The following is a 27,646-nucleotide window of genomic DNA, read 5'->3' as shown; positions in this document are numbered from 1 at the left end:
TCGGAATCTCTATTGAGTCATGCGAGATCTTTTGTTTCAGCAAGTGAGGGCTTAGTTGCCCTGCAGCACATGGGATCATAGTTCCCTGATCAGGGATTGAACCCATGTCCCCTGCATTGCAAGGCATATTTTTACCAGTGGACAACCAAGGAAGTCCTGTCACCCTCTTCTGGAAGAAGCCCTTTACTAGTCGTGAGGCACCTGTCCCAATGAACTGTCTCCCTGATGCTGGTCTGGTGGCTTTACTTTTTTTTCCCTGGGGCACAGAACTAACTGGTAAGAGGCAAAGTGTGACACTTGCATAGAAATGTGGATCAGGTACAAGAAAACAGAATTAAGCAGTAATGACTTATTCCTGGGGGTGGGGGTGTTGGGTTAGAAAAAGTTTTGGAGTGAATTTAATGTTCACAGTGGGACGTTGGAGGGTAGAGAGAGGATTGTTTTTTCGGACCAAGAAGAGAAGCAGCAAGTTCCAAGTGGAAGAGAGAATGCATGCAAACACACGTGGGTGGTGTGTTTAGGGGACTCTGAATGGTCCAGGGGAGTGAGGAGTCTAGGTTCCAGACATCTCACTTCATTAAGGCTAAGTCCATCCAGTCCATCTGGAAGGATCTCTGTGAAAGTGGACAGTCCAAACTCTGTCCATGCGGGGAGATAGCTGGAACCAAGCTCTGGTGAGAAAGGTGGATCTGTGCACTGGGATTGCCCTGGCCTGCAAGCTCCCAGACACCAACAAACAATGGCTTAAATGGTAAGGAGTTGATCTGTCTCACCAAACAACACATGAGCATCAGCAGTCCAGGGCTGCTGTGTGCCATCAGGAGATCAAGCTCTCAGCACTTCCCTGGCAGTCCAGGGGTTAAGAATCCAGCTTCCAATGCAGGGGGCACTGGTTTGATCTTAGTCAGACAACTAAGATTCCACGTGCCTTGGGGGTAAACTAAGCCCTCAAGCCAAAACTACAGAGCCAGCATGCCACAGCTAGAGTCCATGCTGCATTAAGTCTGTATGCCACAACTAAGACCAGATGCAGCCAAACAAATGTATACTTTTTTTAAAAAGAGAGAGAGAGAGATCCCTGAGTCATACAGAAAATTCCCACTGGCTATCTATTTTACACATGGGAGTGTATGTGACAACCTAGATGGGTGGGATGGGGTGGGCAGTGGGAGGGAGAGTCAAGAGGGAGGGGACATATGTACACCTATGACTGATAGGGGTGCGTGGTGGCTCAGTGGTAAAAAATCTGCCTGCAATGCGGGAGACCTGGGTTTGATCCCTGGGTTGGGAAGATCCCCTGGAGAAAGGAATGGCAACCCACTCCAGTATTTTTGCCTGGAGAATCCCATGGACAGAGGAGCCTGGTGGGCTACAGTCCACCAGGTCACAAAGAGTCAGACACGACTGAGAGACTAACACACACATGCTGCTTCATGTTGATATATGGCAGAAAACAACACAATATTGTAATTGTAAAGCAATTATCCTTTAATTAAAAGTAAATAAAAAAAAAAAAACCTACTTTCTAAAAGAGAGAGAGAGAGCTCTCGCTCTCCCTCTCCACCAGCCCTAAGGATCACTGCCAAACCTCAGGCCCCACACTCATCCAAGGCAGGGGGATGGTCAATGAGGAGGCTTCACTTCTGCTTACGTTTCATCAGCCACAACTCTAGCCAGGACATGGTCACTCCTGGCTGCAAGGGAATGTGGATGATTCATTCAGTGTTCCAAACTCTCAACCAGAGAAAGACAAAGGAGAAGTGGCTGGACATGAGCATCCATACCTGCCACAGCTGAATTGAAACAGGTTTTACTGTTGCCTGTCTGTCTTTCTTCTACATTCTGAGCTCCCTGGAAGCACTGGTTTAATCATCTCCAAACAAGCAAACCCAGAGACCTGGGATATGCTACTACTGAACAAATATTTGTTCAATTAATGTCCCACTGAAAAAAGTGATGGAAAATAGGGCCTGAGAGGTAAGAGGTGATAGCCAGGACAAGTCTAGCTCAACAGAAAATGTTCTTAAAAGCCACTGAGGGGCTTTCCTGGCAGTCCAGTGGTTAAAACCATGCTTCCACGCCAGGGGCACAGGTTTGATCCCTGGTCGGGGAACTAATATCCCACCTGTTGTTTGGTTGTGCAGCACATCCAAAAAAAATTTTAATTAAATTTAAGCCAGTGAGCAAGACTGTAGTGGAATAGCTATTTAAATGGGGATTTATTCTCACCTAACCTAATTCCCGGCTTTCCAGGTGCCATGGTAAAGAATCCACCTGCCAATGCAGGAGATGCCAGAGATATGGGTTTGATCCCTGGGTTGGGAGGACCCCCTGGAGGAGGAAATGGCAACCCATTCCAGTATTCTTGCCTGAAGAATTCCATGGACAGAGGAGCCTGGTAGGCTACCGTCCATGGGGTCACCAAGAGTCAGACACGACTGAGGTGACTGAGCACACAAGAGGCTACTATCGGGACTTCCCCAGTGGCTCAGATGGTAAAGAATATGCCTGCAATGCAGGAGATCCAGTTCACCCCTGGGTTGGGAAGATCCTCTGGAGAAGAGAATGGCTTGCCCACTCCAGTATTCTTGCCTGGTGAACCCCATGGACAGAGGAGCCTGGCAGGCTACAGTCCATGGGGTTGCAAAGAGTCAGACACAACTGAGTAACTAACACTTTCACTTCTTTCATGTGCCAGGTATGGTATAGGCACTTTCACATTTCTCAGTGCATAAAATTAATTTAAGCTCTGCTACTGGCGGGCCCAAACATTCTACTAGAAACAGGCTGTTAGGAAGGGCACAATAAAGGCTGTCTTGAATGAACACAACAGAATATCTTACAGTTACGTGGCACTTCCATTTATAAAATACTTCCACGCACACCATTATATTTGTTACTCAAAACTAATGTTTATCAGTTAAGCATAACCAAGAAAATAGTTTTCCAAACAAGAAAATAGATTCACCATTTGTCCTGGTGATGAACAAAAGAGAAAGGAAAAAAGTTGGTTCCTACATCAATGAACTCATGGAGCAGCAAAAAACAAAACCAGAAAACAGCAACACAATGGAATGTGCTCGGAAACCTCAGGGTGGGAGAGGCTGGCTCGTTCTGGTTTCTGCATGGGGTGGTTTTAAAGCTTGCAGAGACATCTGGCTATGAGGGACGGAAGAGCAGAGGGAAGTGAGGAGAGGCCAACAGGCCAAGAGACAGACGGAGAGACATGGAGAGAATAGCAGGCTGCATTAGTGCACAGGAGTTCAACGAGATGTCCCTATATCCTTTTACGAAACCTTCTTTGTAAAGCTTAAGCATAAAGGAATTTCTGTTCCTTGCAACCAAATGATTCCTGATTACAACAGCTGCTGCGGCAATCACTTTTTTCTTGGCAATAAGACTCTGTTCTCTTGAGATTTCTCAGTGAACATTGAAATCACCTGCTCAGTTCCTCCCTCTTGCCCCTTAACCTCTTGTCCGTTAACATCACCTACTGGCCTCTGTCCAACCTCACTCTGGTTCTTTCGGGAGCCACACTGTCCTCCTGCTGTTGAAACATCATTGCCCTGCATACCCTCCCTCGAGGGCCAGGGTCTAAACTCACAAGATCACTGATATCTAGCTAATCTGATTGGCTATATCATGGTTGCTCCAGCTCAGTTGTTTCCTACTCTTTGCGACCCTATGGACTTAGCCTGCCAGTCTCGTTGGCCCATGGAATTCTCCAGGCAAGAAGATTGGAGCGGGCTGCCATTTCCTTCCCCATACTAATCATACTATACCATACTCTATCATATATCATACTAACCTGCTACTGACAGTGGAAAAGGAGCAGCCCACATGTCATTAATTATAGAAACAAAAAGCAGAAAAGAAAATGCACCCATAATCTCCTTCCCCAACTGTGCCCACTGTTACCATTTTTAGAGTATGTACTTCCCCCAGCTCCATTTGATACATATTTACACATATTTTACTTAACAGAAACAGAATCACATTACACAAACTACTTTGTAATTGCTATTTTAGTAATGTTCTAGTAGTAATGTTCTATTTAGTTATGCTATTGTTAGGAATGATCTCTTAATTGTTAGTAGAAATCAGCTTCAAAACAGCTCAAGCAAAAAAGAAAGTAAAGCATCAGAAGGAAAATTGGAAGATTTTTAGAGCAGGGGAGCCAGTATGGGAGACCCTGGGCCTGGCTTCTTCCTTGTTCCACTCCCTTTCTTTGCCTTCTTGGGATCTTTCCACAATTCTCTCTGAACATCTGCTCCACCCTTCACTAAGAATTAAAAAGTTTCTTTGTATTTACATCTATCTCAGGCCTAAGGTTGAGTACTTCTATTTTCTTGACTCATTTCTTTTTTCAAGCTTTTCCCTTTTCCCCCATTCAAAAGAACCGTTTCTTGAATTGTTTCAAATAAATCCTATTTTCCTGTTACAAAGTTCATTCACTTACTAGAATTTATTCACTCCTTCCTTCTAGTTTTCTTGAGATCACTTTGTTATTCATTTTCTAATCTGTTATTTTCTTTTTAAAAAAAACATATTTTTTTATTTATTGGCTGAGCCAGGTCTTAGTTGCAGCATGCCATGTCTTCACTGCGGCATGCAAACTCTCAGTTGGCATGTGGGATCTAGTTTCCTGACCAGGGATCGAACCCAGACCTCCTGCATTGGGAGTGCAGAGTCTTAGCCACTGGACGACTAGGGAAGTCTCTATTCTCAGTTATTTTCAATCTTTGTTTTAAAAATGTGCAAAGGCACAAGTCAACATTTGCAAGGTATTTTCTTTAGATGATGCTCCACTCTCCACCTCCTAACTCAAAGAACTACTCTGATGTGAGATGGAAAGGGTATTAATATGTCTGAGGGGTAGGTAACATGAAGACTTACAGGCGAGGGCCCACCGAAGCAGCTTCTGGAAACATAGACAGAGCGTTCAGTTTCTGATACTGGAGTGGGTTGCCATTTCCTTCTTCAGGGGATCTTCCTCACCCAAGGACTGAACCCAGGTCTCCTGCATTGCAGGTAGATTCTTTACCGCTGAGCCACCGGGGAAGCATGATGATTCTAGAAGGGCCTGGATTTAAACAAGAAATAACACTAATATTTATCTCCTGTCTTCTATTTGCCCAACACTGAACTAGTCACGTTGATACATACCCTTAAAGGAAGGTATTATCTCCATTTTATCAGTAAAACAATACATGGGCAGAGAGCTTAAGGGGTATGCCTGCTTACACAGCTAGGAAGTAACATGGGGAAAAGATGGGACTATACTTATCTAGGCTTCCCAGGTGGCTCAGTGGTCAAGAAATCTCTCTGCCAATACTGGAGACACAGGTTTGATCCCTGGGTCTGGAAGATCCCAGGGAGGAGGAAATGGGAACCCAGTCCAGTATCCTTGCCTGGAAATCCCATGGTCAGAGGAGCCTGGCAGCCTGACTCCACAAAGAGTCAGACACAACTGAGCACACATGCACACACACACATGTCAGTTACATAAATACACTTTGTTAGTTAAATAAAAAAACAAAAACTTAAAGCACATATATACCAAACTGCTAAAAGTGGTTACCACAGGGAGTGAGGGTGGTTGACCAGTTGAGAACTTTCACTTTCTGCTTCTATTTCTGTACTCCTGACTTTCCCTTTTCAAAAACATTAATTTTTTTTTATTCAGCAAAACTCTTTTTAATTTTTGGAATAAAGAGCAACTATAAAGGTTTCTGTTGGCAATAAAGTTTTAAAAGAGGTTGAGAAGAAAGAGGTAACAGTATTTGGAGGAAAAGAAATAAAGAATATGGGAGACATAGACAAGGATAGAAGTAGCTTAATGATAATAATAAAATAATAAGTATTCCTCTAATCTTCCCCTGGGTCGGGAAGACCCCTGGAGAAGGGGACGGCAACCCACTCCAGTATTCTTGCCTGGAGAATTTCATGGACAGAGAATCTGGTGAGTTACAGTTCACAGGGCCACAAAAGAGTTGGACACAACTGAGTACGTACATACTTATCTAATTCCACATTCCACACTCTTTCCACTATTGCATATGTATTCCATATCATTCTGAAAAGCAAGCAAAAAGGCCATATTTTAAAAAATTGCCTACTGCAGTACTATCTGAAGCCAACAGAACTTTTTAGAGTGCTTATATTTAAAATTTCCAGCATCACAAAGGCAAGTATTTTATCTATATCTATATCCATCTATAAATTTATATAGATAGATATCCCTATCCTTAATAACTATTTTTCTAACATCTATCTCTATCAATGTACCTTTCTTGGTTTTCTGAAGAGATGAGCTACGAGAATGCTACAGAAGCAGCTGTTTTGGAAATACTGCCTTCTCTTTGTTCTGAATGCTATTTAAACATTGGCAGGGGGCCTCATTAAAGATGAATCGTTGAATTAGCAAGTAGTGTTGTAGCTAGAAGACACAGCATGTGTTCCTGTGGTGAAAACAGATTTGCACAAAGGAGAGAGGGTTCCCGGGTAGGCAGGGCGGGAGATGGACAGAGGATGACAAGACCTGAGACGGTAGCAAAGTCAAGTGTTTTACAATGTTCTCTAATCTGCCCACTGTCACAGGGAAGCACAAGAAGGCTGCAAGGAGGCCAGAGAAGCACCACCTTTCTGAACGATGAATGAAAAAAGGAGATATTCACCCAGGGTAGTTCTGCCCACAAATAACCTTCACTTCCTCCACTTTCCTCTGACAGTTAAGAACCCCCCTACAATGTAAGAGACCTGGGTTTGATCCCTAGATTAGGAAGATCCCCTGGAGGAGGAAATGGTAACCCACTTCAGTATTCTTGCCTGGAAAATTCTGTGGACAGAGGAGTCTGGCAGGCTACAGTCCATGGGGTTGCAAAGAGTTGGACACAACTAAGCGACTTTACTTCCTCCACTTTATGGTGAACAAGTGGCTTGCAGCTTCAGGCAATCTAAAGACCTGGGCACCAACACCCAATAACAATGCCAAAAGCAATGGATGATTCTAAGATTACCTGTCTCCACTTGTTGTTTAGTAGCTCAGTAGTTGGAGAAGGCAATGGCACCCCACTCCAGTACTCTTGCCTGGAGAATCCTTGGACGGAGGAGCCTGGTAGGCTACAGTCCATGGGGTCACTAAGAGTCAGACACGACTGAGCGACTTCACTTTCACTTTTCCCTTTCATGCACTGGAGAAGGAAATGGCAACCCACTCCAGTATTCTTGCCTAGAGAATCCCAGGGACGGTGGAGCCTGGTGGGCTGCCGTCTATGGGGTCGCACAGAGTTGGAGACGACTGAAGCTACTTAGCAGCAGCAGCAGCAGCAGCAGCTCAGTAGTGTCCGACACTGCGACCCTGTAGACTGTAGCCCACCAGGCTCCTCTGTCCATGGGATTCTCCAGGTAAGAATACTGGAGTGCGTTGCCATTTCCTTCTCCAACCTGTCCCCATATACTTTCTCTATCTTGGAGGTAGGCAAAGAGATATATTAGCAGTTTTATTTCTTCAAATGCATGTTACTGCTCCACACTATTTTCCTGCATTCATGATGGCTTCTATTTACCTTCAGGTAGACTTCCCAGGTGGCACAGTGATAAAAAAATCTGCCTGCCAATGCAGGAGATGCAACAGACATGGGTACAATCCCTGGGTCAGGAAGATACCCTGGAGAAGGAAGTGGCAACCAACTCCAGGATTCCTGCCTGGAAAATTCCATGGACAGAGGAGCCTGGTGGGCTACAGTCCATGGAGTCTCAAAGACTGAACAACTAAACAATAACAAGGCTCTAACATATACTCCCTCCTTTACCAAGCAGGCGACTCTCTTGTATTTCCTTTTTTTTAACTTTTTATTTTATATTGGAGTACAGCCTATTAACAACATTGTGATAGTTTCAGGGGAACATCAAAGGGACTCAGACATATGTATACAGGTATCCACTCTCCCCTAAACCCCTCTCCTATCCAGGCTGCCGCGTAACATTGATCAGAGCTTCCTGTGCTATACAGTAGGTCCTTGTTGGCTATCCATCTTAAATATAGCAGTGTGGACATGTCCAAACTCCCTAACTATCTCTTCCTCCCTCCCTTCCCCCCCAGCAACCATAAGTTCATTCTCTAAGTCTGTGAGTCTATTTCTGTTTTATAAGTAAGTTCATTTGCATCATTTCTTTCAGATTCCTCATATAAGGGTTATCACAGGATATTTCTCTTCTGCATCTGACTTCACTTAGTATGATAATCTCTAGGTCTATTCATGTTGCTGCAAATGGCATTACTGCATTCTTTTTAATGGCTGGGTAATATTCCACCATACCTATGCACCACATCCTCCTTATACATTCCTCTTTTGATGGACATTTACAACCCTCTTGCATTTTTTCTCCAGAAAACCATGCCCTCAACGTACAGATAGGGATGGATACCAAAAGCCAGCTGGGCCATGCACACCAATCATCTGAGTGGCAAGGATACTGGGCAAGGCCCCGTCTCTGTCCTGAAACATCAATCACACTGTCTATCATGTTTCCCTCATCATGCCATTGGTTTGAGTCTAGAAGCCTTTAGTAACATCCAGGGTCCCAGCTGTGAGTCAGATTACATCTTAGGTTTTCATCCAGGTTCTTGGTTCACCAGGATTGACCTGGGGTTCCTGAAGTGACTGAAAGCAGAGATTCCAACCAGAAGACAAATTCTGATTTCTTCACCAGCATGTCCTGAGGTTCCAACATGAGCTCTAATCAGTAACCCAAGCACTTTGTCTACCAGTGGGAGTTGCAGAGGAGCCAGTCTCTGCAGGCAGTACAGTCATAAAGCCAGTGGTCTATGGTCGCAACTGGCAAGGCCTTCTCTCACCTGTTGCCTGTATCGGCCAATACAGCCCCTTTAATCAGCAGTGTTGGGGACCTGCCCCAGGTAGGTCCACACCCTGCCCTCCTTCAGACCCTACAGAAAAGCCAGGAAACACAGCTGGGTGGCTTGCCAACTATTCACCAGAAATGGCACAGCTGGTTTTGCCCAGAATGGTTATCCTCAAAAAATCCATAAATAATAAATGTTGGAGAGGGTGTGGAGAGAAGGGAACCTTCCTATACTACTGGTGGGGGTGTAAATTGGTACAGTCAATATGGAGAACAGTATGGAGGTTCCTTAAAAAACTAAAAGCAGAGATACTATATAACCCCAAAATCCCACTCCTGGGCATATACCCAGGAAAAACATAGGCCAAAAGGCTGCATCACAATGTTCATTCAGCATTGTTTGCAACAGCCAAGACATGGAAGCAACCTAAATGTCCATCAACAAAGGAATGGATAAAGAAGATATGGTACATATATGCAATGGAATATTACTCAGCCATAAAAAAGAATGAAATAATGCCATTTGCAGCAACATGGATAGACCTAGAGATTGTTATGCTAAGTGAAGTAAGTCAGAAAGAGAAGGGTAAATATCATATGACATTCCTTATACATGGAATCTAAAAAAGAAATGATACAAATGAACTTACAAAACAGAAACAGACTCACAGACTTCGAGAATGAACTTACGGTTGCCAACAGGATGGGAGAGGGAGTTTGGGATGGACATGTACACACTGCTATATTTAAAACAGATAACCAACAAGAACCTACTGTATAGCACAGGGAACTCTGCTCAATGTCATGTGGCAGCCTGGATGGAAAGGGAGTTTTGAGAATAGATACATGTATATGTATGGCTGAGTCCCTTCGCTGTTCATCTGAAACTATCACAACATTGTTAATTGGCTATACTCCAATGCAAAATAAAAAGTTAAAAAAGAAAGAAAGAAAGAAATGGCCCGTCTGGTTTTACAGATCCAAACCTAAAGACCTCCAGTGGATAGAACTCAGCTCATCACCACAGATTCTTGGACTTTCACCAATATCTTTTTTTTTTTTTTTTTTTGCTCATTCACTGCAATCATCTGCCTGTTCTCCAACTCCTCATCTTCAGGTCACCAACACTTAACTGCTGCTTTTTTTGGGCACCAGGTGCAGGCTAGCCTGGAGTCAGCCTCCCCAAGAATTTGTAGCTGGATATCTGGGGAGTTATTGAAGAGTCTTCTGCCATTGTGTTTCTTTATTTGTTGCTACAATGTCCTTGTGTGTGTGCACTAAGTTGATTAAGTCGTGTCCAACTCTTTGCAACCCTATGAACTGTAGTCTACCAGGCTCCTCTGTCCACAGGATTCTACAGGCAAGAATACTCGAGTGGGTCTCCCTCCTCCAGGAGATCTTCCTGACCCAGGATCAAACCCACATCTCTTCTGTCTCCTATGTTGGCAGGCAAGTTCTTTACCACTAGTGCCACCTGGGAAGCCCTTTCTAAAAGGCATTTTATAAAGTCATCTCCAAGGAGCTCCCTGCTCTGGGTTGCATATTCTTTCAGACTCTGGCCATTATCACCTGAATTACAAAATGAAATGATGTTACCACACCTGCTACTCGACAGTCAATAGATTTAAACTGAGACTTAGCTCTCCAGTCTTTATTAGTTGTGTGACCTTGGCCTAGTTCACTAGCTTGAGTCTCAGTTTTTTCACCTGTAAAATGGGAGGCTACTACGTAGCACAGTGTGAGTGTATCTTAAATGATTATTAATGCACATAAGTGCATCTAACTCTATGACTGGCACACAGTGAGTAATCAAGAGGGCTCTTCTCCTAAGTCTCCAGCAAACACTGGCTGTCATTCCTACTGAGCAATGGACTCAATTAAAATTGTTTCTGAGCCCAACTGAAATCATGCACATGTCAAGCAGAAAATCAGCACAACCTGCGAGCAATCAAAGCAGCACGTTTTAAAGAACAAATGACATACTTTGAGACTTGGTGATGGTCATAGAGTAGAAATAGGTAGCCACACGTCACAGCTTCTGTGGTTAGCACAGAGATGCTAAAATCAAAGGAGCCTCCTTTCGAAAACAAGTACAATGTTAGACTTTGCACTTAGATTTCTCTATCCAAAACCCTTTTGCCCCTGTGCTGAATCATGGACTGTTGCTTTAAATCTTCTCAATACTTCAACTAATGCTTGGTCTTTATTTATATGTTTTAATTGGCGTATAATTGCTTTACAATGTTGTGTTAGTTTCTGCTGTAGAACAAGGTGAATCAGTTATATGTGTATATATACATCCCCCTCCCTCTTGTACCTTCCTCCCATCCCCTCACCCCATCTCACCCATCAGGGTCATCAATGCTATCAACTCTTTTCCTGTATAGAGGGAGAAAAGGCAAGAAGGTTGGCTGCCTAGAAATAACAACCCATTTATTTATCTCCTATCTTTTAAGATGTAAGACTGTGTAGGTTTATAGCCAATAGTAATCAAAGATGCTGCCTTCATCAGGAAACATGGGGAGAGGTGACTGATTTATGAAAAGACTTTACCAATGACCAAATGCATTCCGGGAGGAGGGCCCTGTTTCAGCTGCATGGTTTTGCTATGCTGATAAAGAACATGTGCCTCGGGGCTTCCCCCGTGGTTCAGTGGTAAAGAACCCACCTCCCAGTACAGGTGACACGGGTTCGATCCCTAATCTGGATAGATCCCACATGCCTCGGAGCAACTGGGCCTGGGCACCGCAACTATTGAGCCTGTGCTCTAGAGCCCGGGAACCACAACTACAGAAACCTACACTCCCTAGAGCCCCTGCTCCACAACAAGAGAAGTCACTGTAATGAGGAGCCGGCACACTGCAACTAGAGAATAGCCATCGCTCACTGCAACCAGAGAAAAGCCTGCACAGCAATGAAAACCTAGCACAGCCATAACTAAATAAATAAAAAATTAAAAAAAAAAAAAAGAATGTGTCTCACAAACTGACCTGGCATGACCTGCCTAAACAGACAGGCCTTCCCTTAAGAAGATTTTGTCTCCTACTATTCAGTACCTCTACCTTGCCTGTACTTTCTCAGGCTGGGGCATTTAAAAAAAAAAAAAATCATACCCAAAACCGTACTAGAAACTATTGATTTCTGTTGTGCTAAAGCCCCTGACATTCTGGCGCGATGAAGATATTGCTCTGGACCCTGTGAGCCTTCTCATACTTTTCTTCTGCTTATGAGGGTCTCTGAGGATGGTATTAAAGATATTGTAGTTCCCACTTTCTGACTGTGGGATATCAGCAGAGTCTCTCCTGTGTAAAGAATAATTATCAGCACCGCTGTTACCTCTAGTAAGTGTGTAATTACATGCTCGGTTTTGTGGGCTCTAGGCTGTGCAATTTTAAATTATACAATAATGTCAAATTCTCTCTCGCTCTCTGTCTCTTTCTCTCTCTCTCTCTTTTTTTTAATTTGGAAGGGGAGGTGAGTAATTTTTTTTTTTAAGAGACAGAAGGAGTGTGAGAGAGCCTCCTGCCCCTGCCCCACCGCCACCTGCCCCCACCAGGAGAATCGACAGCATGGTAATGCGGGAAGGTCACACGCTGCCTCTTCATGCCAGGATGTCAACCTAAGAGGACGCCTCTTTTTAAGCCAGGGTGGATCTGGCAGGGAGGGAATGGGGCGAAATGAAAGGGGAAACGATGTCCAGTGGGGGCAGGGTATCAAGAAGGGGAGGGAGAAATGAGGAGGAACATGGTGGGGGTGGTGAGAGCATCCTCAGCAACGTCCCACCCAGAAAACGAGTCTGTGGGAAGCGTGTGTCTAACTGCTGATGCCCAGCCAGAAACTCAATAGCTGGGGTCCACCTCCGTGTGAGGTTTGGGGCCCATCAGGTATCAGCTCTCCAGTAAGGCAAGTCCCTGGTGCTGGGCCAGGGCCCTGCAATTATGGTCCAGGCGCCTGGCCCGCCACTGGCCAATAATCGAGCGTCACGGACACCCCTGCAACCTGGGCCTGGCATCCCCCTAGCGGGTGCGGTGGTACCTCCAATACACTTGATTTGGGTGTCTAGGGACTCTCTCTGTCATTGCAGGGATGCTGTCTGGTCTTCTCTCCTTTTCCTCTGGAAGTTGGGGGTGGGAGGGCAAAAATTGAAAGGAGTAACTCTTGTGTTCACCTCCAGCATGGAGCTATCAGCAGAGTCCACCTGGTCCAGATTCTGGCTCACAACATCTATTTTATAGTTGACTCAGCCATTCCGGTGCTCATTTACTCAGCAACCTTCAACAACTTCTACTGCCCTCCCTGGGCTTCCCTGGTGGCTCAGTGGTAAAGAATCCACCTGTCAATGAAGGAGAGGATCCCTGGGTAGGGAGGATTCCCTAGAGGAGGAAGCCGGTAACCCACTCCAGTATTCTTGCTTGGGAAATCCCATGGACAGAGGAGCCTGGCAGGGTAAAGCCAATGGGGTCGCAAAGAGTTGGACACAACTGAGCAAATAAACAACTGTCTTGCCTCTTTTCTTTCCTCCTACCCACCAGAGGAACTGCTTACAGCTCTCAACCCTGCTCCACAGCCGTGCTGCCCATCACTAGGGTTTTACATACAAGGAGTCCCTGCCTCTGCCAGTCTTCTCACCAACCCTCAGCTTGCCCACGGCTACAGCTGCCACTTCTCTGTACCATCTATGTGTCATGAACACACGTGCAACCCTCACTTTACAGACCAGCAAAGCAAGGCCAGAGAAGTGACCTGCCTGAGGTCCCAGAGCTGTTTAGTGACAGATCTGCAAGAATCCAGTCCCCTTACCTACCTTTATGACCTACTGCTATTTCACCATGCTGTTCAGAAGTGCCAGGACTATCAAACAACAAAAATAGTTGAGCCAATACAGGAGATACTGTATATCTAATAAGGATGATAATACCTATATTTATTGAACACTTACATAGGTTTCATTTGATCCTCACAATAATCACTAGAGGTAGGTACTTTATTATCACTGTGCTGATGAGGAAACTTAGTCACAGAGAGGAAAAGGAATTTTTCCTGGTTCCTGAGTTTCCAGGAACTCAAGTTGGTCTGCTGTGAGGAAATTGAAAGATGCTTGCTCCTTGGAAGGAAAGTTATGACAAACCTGGACAGCATATTAAAAAGCAAAGACATCACCTTACCAACAAAGGTCCATATAGTCAAAGCTATGGTTTTTCCAGTAGTCCTGTACAGATGTGAGAGTTGGACCATAAAGAAGGCTGAGTGCCAAAGAATTGACACTTTTGAATTGAGGTGCTGGAGAAGACTCTTGAGAGTCCCTTTGACTGGAAGGACATCAAACCAGTCAATCCTAAAGGAAATCAACCCTGAATACTCATGGGAGGGACTGATGCTGAAGCTGAAGCTCCAATATTTTGACCACCTGATTGTTAAGAGCTGACTCACTGGAAAAGACCCTGATCCTGGGAAAGACTGAAGGCAAAAGGAGAAGGGGACAGCAGAGGATGAGATGGTTAGATAGCATCACTGACTCAATGAGCATGAATCTGAGCAAACTCCGCGAGATAGTGGAGGACAGAGGAGCCTGGTGTGCTGCAGTCCATGGGGTTGCAAAGAGTCGGACACGACTTCACGATTGAACAACTGCCTGAGTCAAGTCCACATGTTTAACTCCTATGCTTAGGGCTTCCCGTAAGATACATCAATAAATGTGTTGCACTGACGCTTAAAAATGAGTCCATGCCTTTGGTAAACATTTCCTTGCTGTCTGCCCTGTTCCCTTCCATCTGGCAATATACAGTTCACCACTTCTCTCCTACACAGTCCCAGATGGGTGTTTGGTAGGGGGCAGTTCAAGTGCATGGCCATTAAATCATCTGAAAATGACAAGGAATCAGTCAGCAGGTTTAACAAAAACTAGGCTTCCCTCTCCGAAAGCCCAGCCTGCCACCAGCCTCTAACAGACTTCCTCCTCACAGTCCATCTATAAAGCTTCTTCAGCCTGAAAGGAGACTACGGCACCGGGAGATTGCCAACCAAAACAGATTGGGTCAGATTGAGTTTCTGAATTTAATCATCACTTTCTGTAGTTCTTCTAGTCCCTGTCGTGCCTGTGGAGTGTGCTAAAGGCAGGCAGCTAGAGCAGGGCAAATAAGATTTCAAGACTGTAAATAACAACCTCTTGGATTTAAATAGATGTTTTCATTTCATAGTGTTTTCACATGTATTATCCCAGCTGATGTTTCATCAGCCCTGTGGAGAGAAAGCAGCTATTTTTATTCACCCCTACTCCCACTGCACCACCACCATCTTTTTCAGAGGAAATAGAGACAAAAAGAGATCGAGTTACTTGGTTAAAATCCAGAAGGGAATGGAAGCCTAGGTCCAGAATCCAGCCAAGAACTAAATATCATATGAGTCCTCAGAAATGATCACCCTCTACCTGTGTCTACTGTTGTCTACATTACCGGGCACTATCACAGTCACTGCATTATGTTAAAGGAAAAGCACTGCCACTTCATACTCACTAGGATGTGTGCATGCTCAGTTGTTCAGTTGTGTCCAATTCTCTGAGACCCCATGGACTGTATCCCGCCAGGCTCCTCTGTCCATGGGATTCCCCAGACAAGAATACTAGAGTGGGTTGCCATTTCCTCCTCCAGCAGATCTTCCTGACCCAGGGATTAAGCCTGAGTCTCCTGCACTGGCAGGAGGATTCTTTATCACTGAGATGCCTGGGAAGCCCATGTAGAATATTACCCAGCCTTTAAAAAGGAAGGAAATTCTGACACATGCTACAGCATGGATGAACTTGAGGACATCATGCCAAGTGAAATAAATTTGTCACAAGAAAAGGCAAATATTGTATAATTCCACTTATATAAAGTACCTAGAATAGTCAAATTCATAGAAACAGAAAGTAGAAGGATGACTGTCTGGGGCTGCAAGGAGGAGGGAATGGAGAGCTAGTGTTTAGTGGGTACAGAGTTTTCGTTTAGGAAGATGAAAGACCTCTGAGATGGATGGGGGTGAAGGGTACATAACAATGTGAATGTACTTTGATGCCACTGAACTATATGCTTAAAAATGGAGTGACAGTAAATGTTATGTTACTTTACTACAATTAAAATTAGCAAAAACATATCTTAAATTTTAAAATAATAAATAAATATTAAATAGTTGGTAGAGGACTTAAAGGACTTTCCTGGTGGTACAGTGGTAAAGAATCTACCTGCCAATGCAGGAGACATAAGAGACTTGTGTTCAACCCCTGGGTTGGGAAGATCCCCTGGAGGAGGGCATGGCAATCCACTCCAGGATTCTTGCCTGGAGAATCCCATGGACACAGAAGCCTAAGAGTCAGACATGACTGAAGCAACTGAGCACGCACGCACACAAGGAGAGGCCAGAACCTGAAAGAGGCCAGTCAGCCTCCCCCACTGGAAGGTGCATATGCTAATTATATGTTGGTTGGTATATGCAAATAGGCTCTTGATAGGTGCTTGTTATAACAGTAAAGAAAAAGCTGTAGATTTCTAGAAGCCATCAAGTTCTCTTAAAGAGCTCATTTAGTTATTTTTTTTTTTTTTTTTTTTTTTTTTTTTTATAAATTTATTTATTTTACTTGGGGGCTAATTACTTTACAATATTGTAATAGTTTTTGCCATACATTGACAAGAATCATTTAGTTATTAAACTTGTAGCCTTTTAGAACTGAAAAGGACCTTCGAGATTATCTGCTGCAGCCTCCTTCTTTTTACAAAGGGAGATCCAGAGACATTAAATCACTTGACAAGGTCACACAGCTAATTAGCCACAGAGTTGGGATGAAAACCCAGGTCTCTTGACTCTTAATCTACTTTCTTTCCCTCCACATACTTCTCATTTGTAACTTTTAAGAGTTACAGGTTTAAATTAGAAAAGGAGCAATCTGTGACCAATCCCGTGACGAGTGGTAAAATTTCTCCCCTCAGCTGATATGGACTTTGATTCTGAGACTAGTTCACTATTTGTCTGTGATCATTTCATTTCATTTTATAAACTGAGGAGAGATTATGTTCCAATTGTCAGTAGGATTGCTTTTAAGTCTCAGTATAGGCTGTTCTATATCTACACGACATGTGTTACTGTTCCATGTTTCTATGACTGTAGAAAGTGGGGTTGCAAATGTCTGTGAGTGCACTGCACATAGTCACCTTGTGTACCTAGGTGACAACACAGTTTTGTGTCTACGCTATTGAACTCAAGTTTGTGTGCCTGACACATAGTGAGGCCAAATAAACCAAAACATCGGAGTTTGGAGCAAAAAAGGTTTATTGCAGAGCCAAGCAAGGAGAATGGGTACCTCATGTTCAGAAGACCTCAGTGGTTTTCAGAAAAGAGTTTTTAAAAGCAACATTTGGGGGAAAGTCTTCAAGTTATATGACTTCATCTGTTTGGTTGATGTGAGGTAACAAGGTGATATTCCAAGAATCTCAATCATCAGCCTTCTGGTTCCAACCAGGCTGGGGTTTCAGTCTCTCAACAGTTACCCTCCTCCACCTGAGTAGGAGCTTTAGTTCCAGCAGAACTCAAAGACATAGATCAGGTTGTTACGTGTGTCCCTTCTAGAGGAGTTGGGACTCTGCTTTATCCCTGAACTATTATTTCTTCACTGCTTTCCTTTTGTTTCTGCACTCTCTCACTTCCCTAATTAGTAACTGCTTGAGGTATGATGGCCTTTGATGCAGCATCCACTGGGTTGGCCAAATACTCATTCAAATTTATCCATAATATCTTATGGAAAAATCCAAACGAACTATTTGGCCAACCCAATAAAAGAGCCTGAGAAATCCACCCATAAGAAAATGTGCCTAATTTTGTGGAACCCAACATTTGTCCAAATTAGTTGAACACAGAGCCTTTTTAAATGAACATTTTATGCACATAAATGGAGAAAAACCACCCAAGACTCCATCTTTGTTGTCACCTGGCTTTTTAAGAACAAGGACATTTTGCTAATAGAAGTTGGCCCTAGACCTAAATTGTTGCAAATGCAGGATGGAAGAAGAGATAAGTGTGAATGGGGGGGACCACTGAGAAGTGTCTGTCCAGTTCTACACCTAATCCCATTAGTCTTGAAACCAAGCAGAAGTTTTTCTGTATCCTGTTTCTTGACTCCAGCCTCCATGACCTTCCCTGAGTTCCAAAGGGCAGATTCAAAGAGTTGCTAATCCATTCAATATCACGGTAATTCAAGTCTATGCCCCAACCAGTAACGCCGAAGAAGCTGAACAGTTCTATGAAAACCTACAAGACCTTCTAGAACTAACACCCAAAAAAGATGTCCTTTTCATTATAGGGGACTGGAATGCAAAAGTAGGAAGTCAAGAAACACCTGGAGTAACAGGCAAATTTGGCCTTGGAGTACAGAATGAAGCAGGGCTAATAGAGTTCTGCCAAGAGAACACACTGGTCATAGCAAACACCCTCTTCCAACAACACAAGAGAAGACTCTACACATTAACATCACAAGATGGTTGACACCGAAATCAGATTGATTATATTCTCTGCAGCCAAAGATGGAGAAGCTCTATACAGTCAGCAAAAATAAGACCGGGAGCTGACTGTGACTCAGATCATGAACTCGTTATTGCCAAATTCAGACTGAAATTGAAGAAAGTGGAGAAAACCACTAGACCATTCAGGTATGACCTAAATCAAATCCCTTATGACTATACAGCAGAAGTGAGAAATAGATTTAAAGGACTAGATCTGATAGACAGAATGCCTGAAGAACTATGGATGGAGGTTCGTGACATTGTACAGGAGACAGGGATCAAGACCATCCCAAGAAAAAGAAATGCAAAAAAGCAAAATGGCTGTCTGAGGAGGCCTTACAAATAGCTGGGAAAAGACGGGAAGCAAAAAGCAAAGGAGAAAAGGAAAGATATACCCATTTGAATGCAGAGTTCTAAAGAATAGCAAGGAGAGATAAGAAAGCCTTCCTCAGCTATCAATGCAAAGAAATACAGGAAAACAATAGAATGGGAAAGACTAGAGATCTCTTCAAGAAAATTAGAGATACCAAGGGAACGTTTCATGCAAAGATGGGCTCAATAAAGGACAGAAATGGTAGGGACCAAACAGAAGCGGAAGATATTAAGAAGAGGTGGCAAGAATACACAGAAGAATTGTACAAAAAAGATCTTCATGACCCAGATAATCATGATGGTGTGATCACTCACCTAGAGCCAGACATCCTAGAATGTGAAGTCAAGTGGGCCTTAGGAAGCATCACTATGAACAAAGCTAGTGGAGGTGATGGAATTCCAGTTGAACTGTTTAAAATCCTGAAAGATGATGCTGTGAAAGTGCTGCGCTCAATATGCCAGCAAATCTGGAAAACTCAGCAGTGGCCACAGGACTGGAAAAGGTCAGTTTTCATTGCAATCCCAAAGAAAGGCAATGTCAAAGAACACTCAAACTACCGCACAATTGCACTCATCTCACATGCTAGTAAAGTAATGCTCAAAATTCTCCAAGCCAGCCTTCAGCAATACGTGAACCGTGAACTTCCAGATGTTCAAGCTGGATTTAGAAAAGGCAGAGGAACCAGAGATCAAATTGCCAACATCAGACGGATCATCAAAAAAGCAAGAGAGTACCAGAAAAACATCTATTTCTGCTTTATTGACTATGCCAAAGCCTTTGACTGTGTGGATCACAATAAACTGTGGAAACTTCTCAAAGAGATGGGAATACCAGACCACCTGACCTGCCTCTTGAGAAACCTGTATGCAGGTCAGGAAGCAACAGAACTGGACATGGAACAACAGACTGGTTCCAAATAGGAAAAGGAGTACATCAAGGCTGTATATTGTCACCCTGCTTATTTAACTTATATGCAGAGTACATCATGAGAAATGCTGGGCTGGAGGAAGCACAAGCTGGAATCATGATTGCCAGGAGAAATATCAATAACCTCAGATATGCAGATGACACCACCCTTATGGCAGAAAGTGAAGAAGAACTAAAGAGCCTCTTGATGAAAGTGAAAGAGGAGAGTGAAAAAGTTGACTTAGAGCTCAACATTCAGAAAACTAAGATCATGGCATCTGGTCCCATCATTTCATGGCAGATAGATGGGGAAACAGTGGAAACAGTGGCTGGCTTTATTCTTCTGGGCTCCAAGATCACTGCAGATGGTGACTGCAGCAATGAAATTAAAAGACGCTTACTCCTTGGAAGGAAAGTTATGACCAACCTAGAGAGCATATTAAAAAGCAGAGACATTACTTTGCCAACAAAGGTCTGTCTAGTCAAGGCTGTGGTTTTTCCAGTACTCATGTATGGATGTGAGAGTTGGACTATAAAGAAAGCTGAGGGCTGAAGAATCGAAGCTTTTGAACTGTAGTGTTGGAGAAGACTCTTGAGAGTCCCTTGGACTGCAAGGAGATCCAACCAGTCCATCCTAAAGGAGATCAGTCCTGGGTGTTCATTGGAAGGACTGATGTTGAAGCTGAAACTCCAATACTTTGGCCACCTGATGCGAAGAGCTGACTCATTGGAAAAGACCCTGATGCTGGGAAAGATTGAGGGCAGGAGGAGAAGGGGACAACAGAGGGTGACATGGTTGGATGGCATCACTGACTTGATCGACACGGGTTTGGGTGGATTCAGGGAGTTGGTGATGGACAGGGAGGCCTGGTGTGTTGCGATTCATGGGGTCGCAAAGAGTCGGACATGACTGAGTGACTGAACTGAACTGAATCCAGGAAGGGAAGGGATGCAAAAACAGGGAGGGGCAGCCAGGAAACAATAGTGCAGCCTTGGGGCAGGGTCCTGGTTCCACCTCAGTTCAGTTCAGTTCAGTCCAGTTGCTCAGTGTCCAACTCTTTGCGACCCCATGGACTGCACGCAGCACACCAGGCTTCCCTGTTTATCACCAACTCCCAGAGCTTGATCAAACTCATGTCCATTGAGTTGGTGATGCCATCCAACCATCTCATCCTATGTTGTCCCCTTCTCCTCCTGCCTTCAATCTTTCCCAACATCAGGATCTTTTCAAATAAGTCAGTTCTTCTCATCAGGTGGCCAGAGTATTAGAGTTTCAGCTTCAGCATCAATTCCTTCCGCATCAATCATTTCCTTTAGGATTGACTGGTTGGATTTCCTTGCAGTCCAAGGGACTCTCAAGAGTCTTCTCCAACACCACAGTTCAAAAGCATCAATTCTTTGGTACACAGCTTTCTTTATGGCCCACCTCTTACATCCATACATGACTACTGGAAAAACCATAGCTTTGACTATGAGGTCTAACTTTCTTCCACTTCAAGAAATACATATAATACTGCTTTTAAGCTGTTTAAGATGTCAGCATTCTCCATATCAGAGAAAGACCACATGAGGCAACATTAAAGGAATCAGAGAAGCTCATCAAGAAGATTATCTGAGACCAGGTTTGCACACCCTAATCTTACCAGCATCCCCACCCTTGAACCACTGTTATAAAACTCCCCCTCAAATCCTCTCAGGTGGGGATATACAGTTTTTCAGGGCAGGAATCCACTGTGTCCCCCTTTGCCTGGCAAAACAATAAAGCTATTCTTTGCTTCACCCACACTCGTCTCCAAAATTTGATTCAGCACCAGTGCACAGAGGCCAAGCTTTCATCATCAGTCCTGTGAGCCAGCCAATGGCCTTCATAGCCCCTTCCTTCCTCGTAGACCCTTTAATGGGTTCCTCTGAATCCCAGCCTTCTTGCTTGGACTTGATGCTTTAGACTTCTCTGTTCTATCCTAATCTATTTAAGATGTAGATCCCATTTCTTCTTGGATGATAGCCAGTAGGCAAAGGTAAATCTTCTCTCCTTACTCTTAGGATCTGTGAGACCCTGCAGGTGTGGGAAAGAAAGCCTGGCATCATAGTAGCCTATCAGGGCATCCCGTTGTCTGGCCCCAGTGTTTGCTCAATTTTTATGATGACAAAAACGCAAACTCTCGCTTTCCCCTAATTTGTTTCCATGTGGCTTTCTGAGAAGGCCTCAAACCTACGCCTGGGGCTCACATAGTAGCTGGGCCTTCAGCTACTCGTGCTCACTTTCCAGCACCCCTCAGTGGCTGTTGATGGGGGGATAAAGGGCAATAGATCCCCACACTTTGTCCACAACCACTTCCCTTGGCCTGACAAAACTGCCACCCACAGTTGGACCCACAACTAGGGAGGTGTCATCTGATCGCAGACCTGAACATGTCCCCTGCAGCCCCCATTCCTTCACCAGAGATCCCCCTGTCCCTTCCTACAGATTCCCTGTTACCCAGAAGTTCACAGAGCACAGATGGCTTTTGGGGGGTCACACTTGTTGGAGGAGGGCAGGCCCTCTCTTCCCACGACTTTTCTGAGGTCCCACAGCACAGTCAAGATGTTTTTGCATATACACCTCCTGGTGGTTGGTGGTGATGATTTAGTTGCTAAGTCATGTCTGACTCTCCTGAAACCCCATGGTCTGTAGCCCTGCCAAGCTCCTCTGTCCATGAGATTTCCCCAGGCAAGAATACTGGGGTGGGTTGCCATTTCCTCCTCCAGGGAATCTTCCCAACCCAGGGATCAAACCCACATCTCCTGCTCGGCAAGCGGATTCTTTACCACTGAGCCCCCTGCGTACGCTCCTACAAAGTGGGTCTTGCTAATCTTGTTGTGAAAGTGAAAAGTGAAAGTGAAGTCGCTCAGTCGTGTCCAACTCTTTGCGAAAATTGAACACATAATGAGTTGAAACACACACAGGTGGTTGGGGTGGAACTGCCTTTCAAGGCTAAACATCCTGACTCCAAATGTCACTCTTGCTTCATGACACTAAGCTGTAGACAGTAACACAACTGCCTGTGACAGGGTCTTGTCAGCCGGGGTTCCAGCATGCTAAATGCATCAGGATACAGAATGCCATCCCCATGTTTCCTGCCCCTAAGCTGATTCTAAGCAGAGGGAGCCACTGTCTGCTTATCATGAGAGACTTTCAAGCTGGCAGAATGACCTCCCAAGAGAAATCCAGCAGATCCCCACTGACTTGTTCATTTAAAGTGACTTAGATGTAGCTTCCAGAAACATTCCACGGGAATGAATCTGTAACGGGTAAAGAGAGATACAACTGAAATGGTTTTCCCAAACTCACACATCTGTTGTTAAGTTTCTCCTGGGGAAAAGGGGCAGGGAAACCAGAACAGATTTGGGGAAAGATTGGTCTAATTCTTTTTATTTCCTCATTATAGAAGTTGTCTAGTTCTAAGTCAGTGGAGAGATACCACTGTTAATTGCCAGGAGAGGAACTTGTTCACCACTGTGCTGCCCCTTCCACATGTCAATTTTGAAGAAGAAATTCAAGGTGAGGATGACTTTGAAGCCCAGAGAAGGAAAAGGGTTAGTCCCCCATGGTGGATAGGAAGGGCAATTTGTTTCTGTCAAGGTAACCTTGGGTTTGCAAATAATTTTTCCTGTAATTTAGAGAACTCAAAAATTTCCCATCATTCTCATTCCAATATGCTTTCATGGGAAGGAAAGAAAGGAGTGAAGAAGTCAAGGTCAATGATGTGGGAGCGGCCCATGGCCCTGTGTTGGCAATGTGAATATATCACTTCTATCCAGATGGAAAAACACGTGAGGTCCTATATATTCTTAACACTATCTCTTTCCTCAATGCCATCAGCAGCCTCTTGTTAGTTTTCCGAAGCTGAATATAACTTATCTTTTAGTGTAATTTCTTTATTTCTAAATAAATAAAAACTAAGAGTAGGAGTTTCCATGTATGGCCAAGAAACATAAAGACATAAAGGCAATAGTTTAGACCCACTTCCCACATGGACTCAAGGGGTGACACTGGGCCAGTCATTTAATGCCTCTGATTAGATATTTCACCTCCAAGGTGTGGGGAATTTATTATTCACCTCCATATATATTATGAGGTCCCCTGATTTGCAGATGCAAAGTAACAAGAGCTAGTGTTATCAGGTAACTTACCTGGAGAAGGAAATGGCAGCACACTCCAGTATTTCTTGCCTAGAAATTTCTCCAGTATTTCTTGCCTAGAAATTTCTATGGACAGAGGAGCCTGACAGGCTACAGTCCATGGGGTCGCAAAGACTGAGCACACATATCACAGATGCACTTGCAAAGTGGACATCAGCCAAAATGCACATCAGCCATGTGGACAAGATGGGAGAAGGGGAAGGTGGGGTGGATTGGGAGAGTAGCATTGACATATTCACACTACTGTGTGTAAAATAGACAGCTAGTGAGAACCTGTATATAGTGCAGGGAGCTCAGCTCCATGCTCTGTGATGACCTACAGGGGTGGGATGCGGGAGGATAGGAGGGAGATCTAAGAGGAAAGCTATGTATGAGTACATATGGCTAATTCATGTTGTTGTGAGGCAGAAACCAACACAACATTGAAAAGCAACTATTGTTCAGTCCCTAAGCCATGTCCAACTCTTTGAGACCCTATAAACTGCAGCACTCCAGGCTTCTCTGTCCTTCACTATCTCTCGGAGTTTGTTCAAACTCATGTCCATTGAGTCAGTAATGCCATCCAACCACCTCATCCTCTGTCGTCCCCTTCTCCTCTTGCCCTCAATCTTTCCCAGCATCAGAGTCTTTTCCAATGAATCTTTTCTAAAGATCCAGTTTCAGCATCAGTCCTTCCAATGAATATTCAGGGTTGACTTCCTTTAGGATTGACTGGTTTGATCTCCTTGCTGTCCAAGGAATTTTCAAGAGTCTTCTCTAGCACCACAGTTCAAAAGCATCAGTTCTTCAGTGCTCAGCCTTCTTTATGGTCCAACTCTCACATCCGTATATTACTATTTGAAAAATCTTAGCTTTGACTATATGGATCTTTGTCAGCAAAGCAACTATAACTCAATTTTTTAAAAAAAAATACATCAGCCCAGTTAATCCATGCAAAGGTGCAACCAGAGAGGAGTTATTATCCCCCTCCTACAGAAGGAAACTGAGGCTTGGAGAACGGAAGAGGCATGCCAAAGTGCTTTGACAGGTTTAAGGAGCTATAATCAAATAAAAGGCATTACTATCATTATTATTATCATTAGCTCTGTCAGCTCTAGATGTGTCTAAAAAATAAGACTTAAATATTGAATAAAACATAGCTTTAAAACATAAATTAAACCAGCTTGGGGAACCAATAAAACACACAGTCTTTGGGGGAAATACTGCAGAGTTAAGGGAGGTTTCCTGTGTTCGTTCTTTTATTCTTGGCACTAGGACACAATAGTGAACAAAGCAGATCCCCAAACTCTCTGCCCTGATGGAGCTTCCATTCCTGGGGTGGACATAGAGATGAACACAAACCTTATTGGAAAACAGAGTATGTCGGATGATGACAAAAGCTAAGGAGAAAAGCACAGTGAGAAAGGGGATGAGGAACTGCAAATTGAATACATGGTCAGGGAAGGTCTTTCTAAGAAGGCGCCACACTGTCACCCTGGAGGTGACAAAGTGTGATGAGTGCTGACTTTGGGGGAGAGCCTTTGGGCATGCTTGAGACCAAAGGATGAGGCCCCTGCTCTTCCCCATTCACTTACTGTCCTGGGACAGTCCGGAGGGTAAGCCCACACCACTGGCTTGTTCTGAGGATGCGGTGCGTGGTCATAGGAAGAAACACAGTTCATCCACTAAAATGCCCAACCACACCTGGAAAGCTTTTTTTTTTTTCTTGCCCTAGTATTCTTTTTCTTTTTTAATAATTATTTATTTTTGGCTGTGTGAGATCTTAGTTGCAGCATGCAGGCTCTCTTGTGGTCGGTGGGCTTAGCTGCCCCATGGCACGTGGGATCTTGGTTCCCCAACCAGGGATCAAACCCACATCCTCTGCATTGGAAGGCAGATTCCCAACCACTGGACCACCAGGGAAGGCCCTTGCCCTAGCATTCTTAATACAGATATCAACCCATCGTCTTACACAGAGAGGCTAACAGTCCCTGTCTGAAAAGCCCCCAAATGCAAATGACTCCCCTCAGAATCCCATTTCAAACGCTCCTACAAGAAACAAACATTGCTTTAAGAATACACAGGAACTGCCAAGTTTTTCCTGCAGCGCTCTGATGTCTACAAAATTGAGTGGAAGAGTGTGCCCTTAGGGGCTGACAAGCTACCTCGGAGACTCTGTTGCTAGGCAAGGTAACCTGTTTTCAAACCCAAGCATTTCTGTTCCCCTCAGAAAGCCCAACCAAACGTTCCCAGCCCCTCGGCAGCCTGGGTGTCCCGAGAACCGCAGAGAGGGGCCACCTCCCTCCCCGCGCTTCCCAGCACCGCCCCTTCCCCCACCCTGTTATTAGGTATGCATTTCAGATTTTGAATGGATCTCCTTGTCTGGCGTTAATTGACAGTGAAAGCCCGGTTTTCAAAGCCAAGGTATAAGCACTGAAGGTAAGTGATCAGAGGACTGCCCTCGTAATAAATCACTGCAGCGCGGGTCACTGTTTAGAGTGTGAATGCAGTGTTCAATAAAGAAACACACTCCACCTTTCAGCTTCAAGCCGACCCTGGCTAATTGACCTCATTGTAGTCCCGCCATTAATCATTCTGGCACATGGGGCAAGAGGCAGTTTCACTGCTTAGGTTTGCAGGGAGGAGGGGGGGACCAGGTCCATGTGGGGGTGGGTAAGGGTTGAGGGGGGCAGTTATAATGTACAAGGAAATCATAGACAATTCTCCCTTAATTAACTCACTGGATTTCCTGGATGGCCAGAGAGGGTTTCCTTTGCTGAAGGAATGTGGGGAATAATGCAAGGGACTTCATTAACTTCCCACCAGGACGCAGGAGTTTGGGTCGCGAACAAAAGCAGATGTGAGCATCTGTACCCCATCCAAAGAGCGGCTCTGCCAAAGGACCAGGAGGTTAGCCTAACGCTACATAATCATTCAGTGTCATCCATTTCCCCAGACTCTGATTAATAAATTGCAGCAGAAATCCTTTACAGGGGTGACTACAATTTTATTTCACGCATTAGAAGCACAGCAATCATGGGGGACCAGTTTACCTTCTTCTCAGCCCCCCTCCCTCCCACTCTCCGGTCCAGTCCCCTGTTCCACATCAGCTTTACTGGTGAATCTTTGAAAAAGATGTGGGCTGCTTTTTGTTTGGGCCCTCCATTCTGCCAAGCCAGCCCCCCAGCTGATGACTGTGACCTGAATGGGAGCTTTAACACAGAGGTCAATTCACACTGCAGCTCAAGACTTGTTTCTCCAATGTGATTTGATGAACATCATCTGGGCACCTGTTCTGTGCCAAGCATACCATAGCACTAGAAACACACACACACACACACACACACACACACAAATATGATTTGCTCCTGGTCCTCAGAGACCTTAAGAGTCTGCATCCATCCAGTTATATTTTCAAAATGCAAGATCTGTCCTTTTATACCAAGCTGCTTTAAATTAGGCCTTTTTTAAAGGTTTTTTTTCCCCACGATTAGTTGCTATTATTCAGGCACGCATCAGTCTCACAGTTCACAGGGGTAAACAAAGCCCATAGGGTCAGCAACTTTCACTTTGAGCAGAGGAGAGGGAAAGAGAGGAGGGGGGGAAGGGTGAGGGGGAGTTATCATTCATATTACACTTGTGCTTTTTCCTGCCCGCTCCCCTTCCACATTCCATTACTGTTAATGAACTTAATTGTTTGGTTTCAAAATGCCAGCCTGAAGGCATCCCTCTCCTTTCCCTCGGTGCTGAGCGCGTCAGTCTTGCTGATCTCCAAATTAACTTGTAAGCAAATTCTTCAAGTCCATGCCCTTCCTTC

The 27,646-nt window shown here is 44.4% G+C and overlaps 1 protein-coding gene across 1 annotated transcript in view; it reads right to left on the bottom strand.

Annotated features, from left to right (window-relative positions):
* Positions 1–27,646, bottom strand: part of CDCA2 (cell division cycle associated 2) — a 218,849-nt gene that overhangs the window by 32,126 nt on the left and 159,077 nt on the right. The window contains exon 16 of the transcript XR_014060938.1: positions 4,897–5,083. The gene's annotated coding sequence lies outside the window, so the exon portion shown is untranslated. The remainder of the gene's footprint in view (positions 1–4,896; positions 5,084–27,646) is intronic.

The sequence above is a fragment of the Giraffa tippelskirchi genome, chromosome 1 (genome assembly GCF_054371585.1).
Source record: "Giraffa tippelskirchi isolate mGirTip1 chromosome 1, T2T-mGirTip1v1.2.pri, whole genome shotgun sequence".
NCBI classification, from domain to species: Eukaryota; Metazoa; Chordata; class Mammalia; order Artiodactyla; family Giraffidae; genus Giraffa; species Giraffa tippelskirchi.
This window is presented reverse-complemented; position numbering and strand designations above follow the sequence as displayed.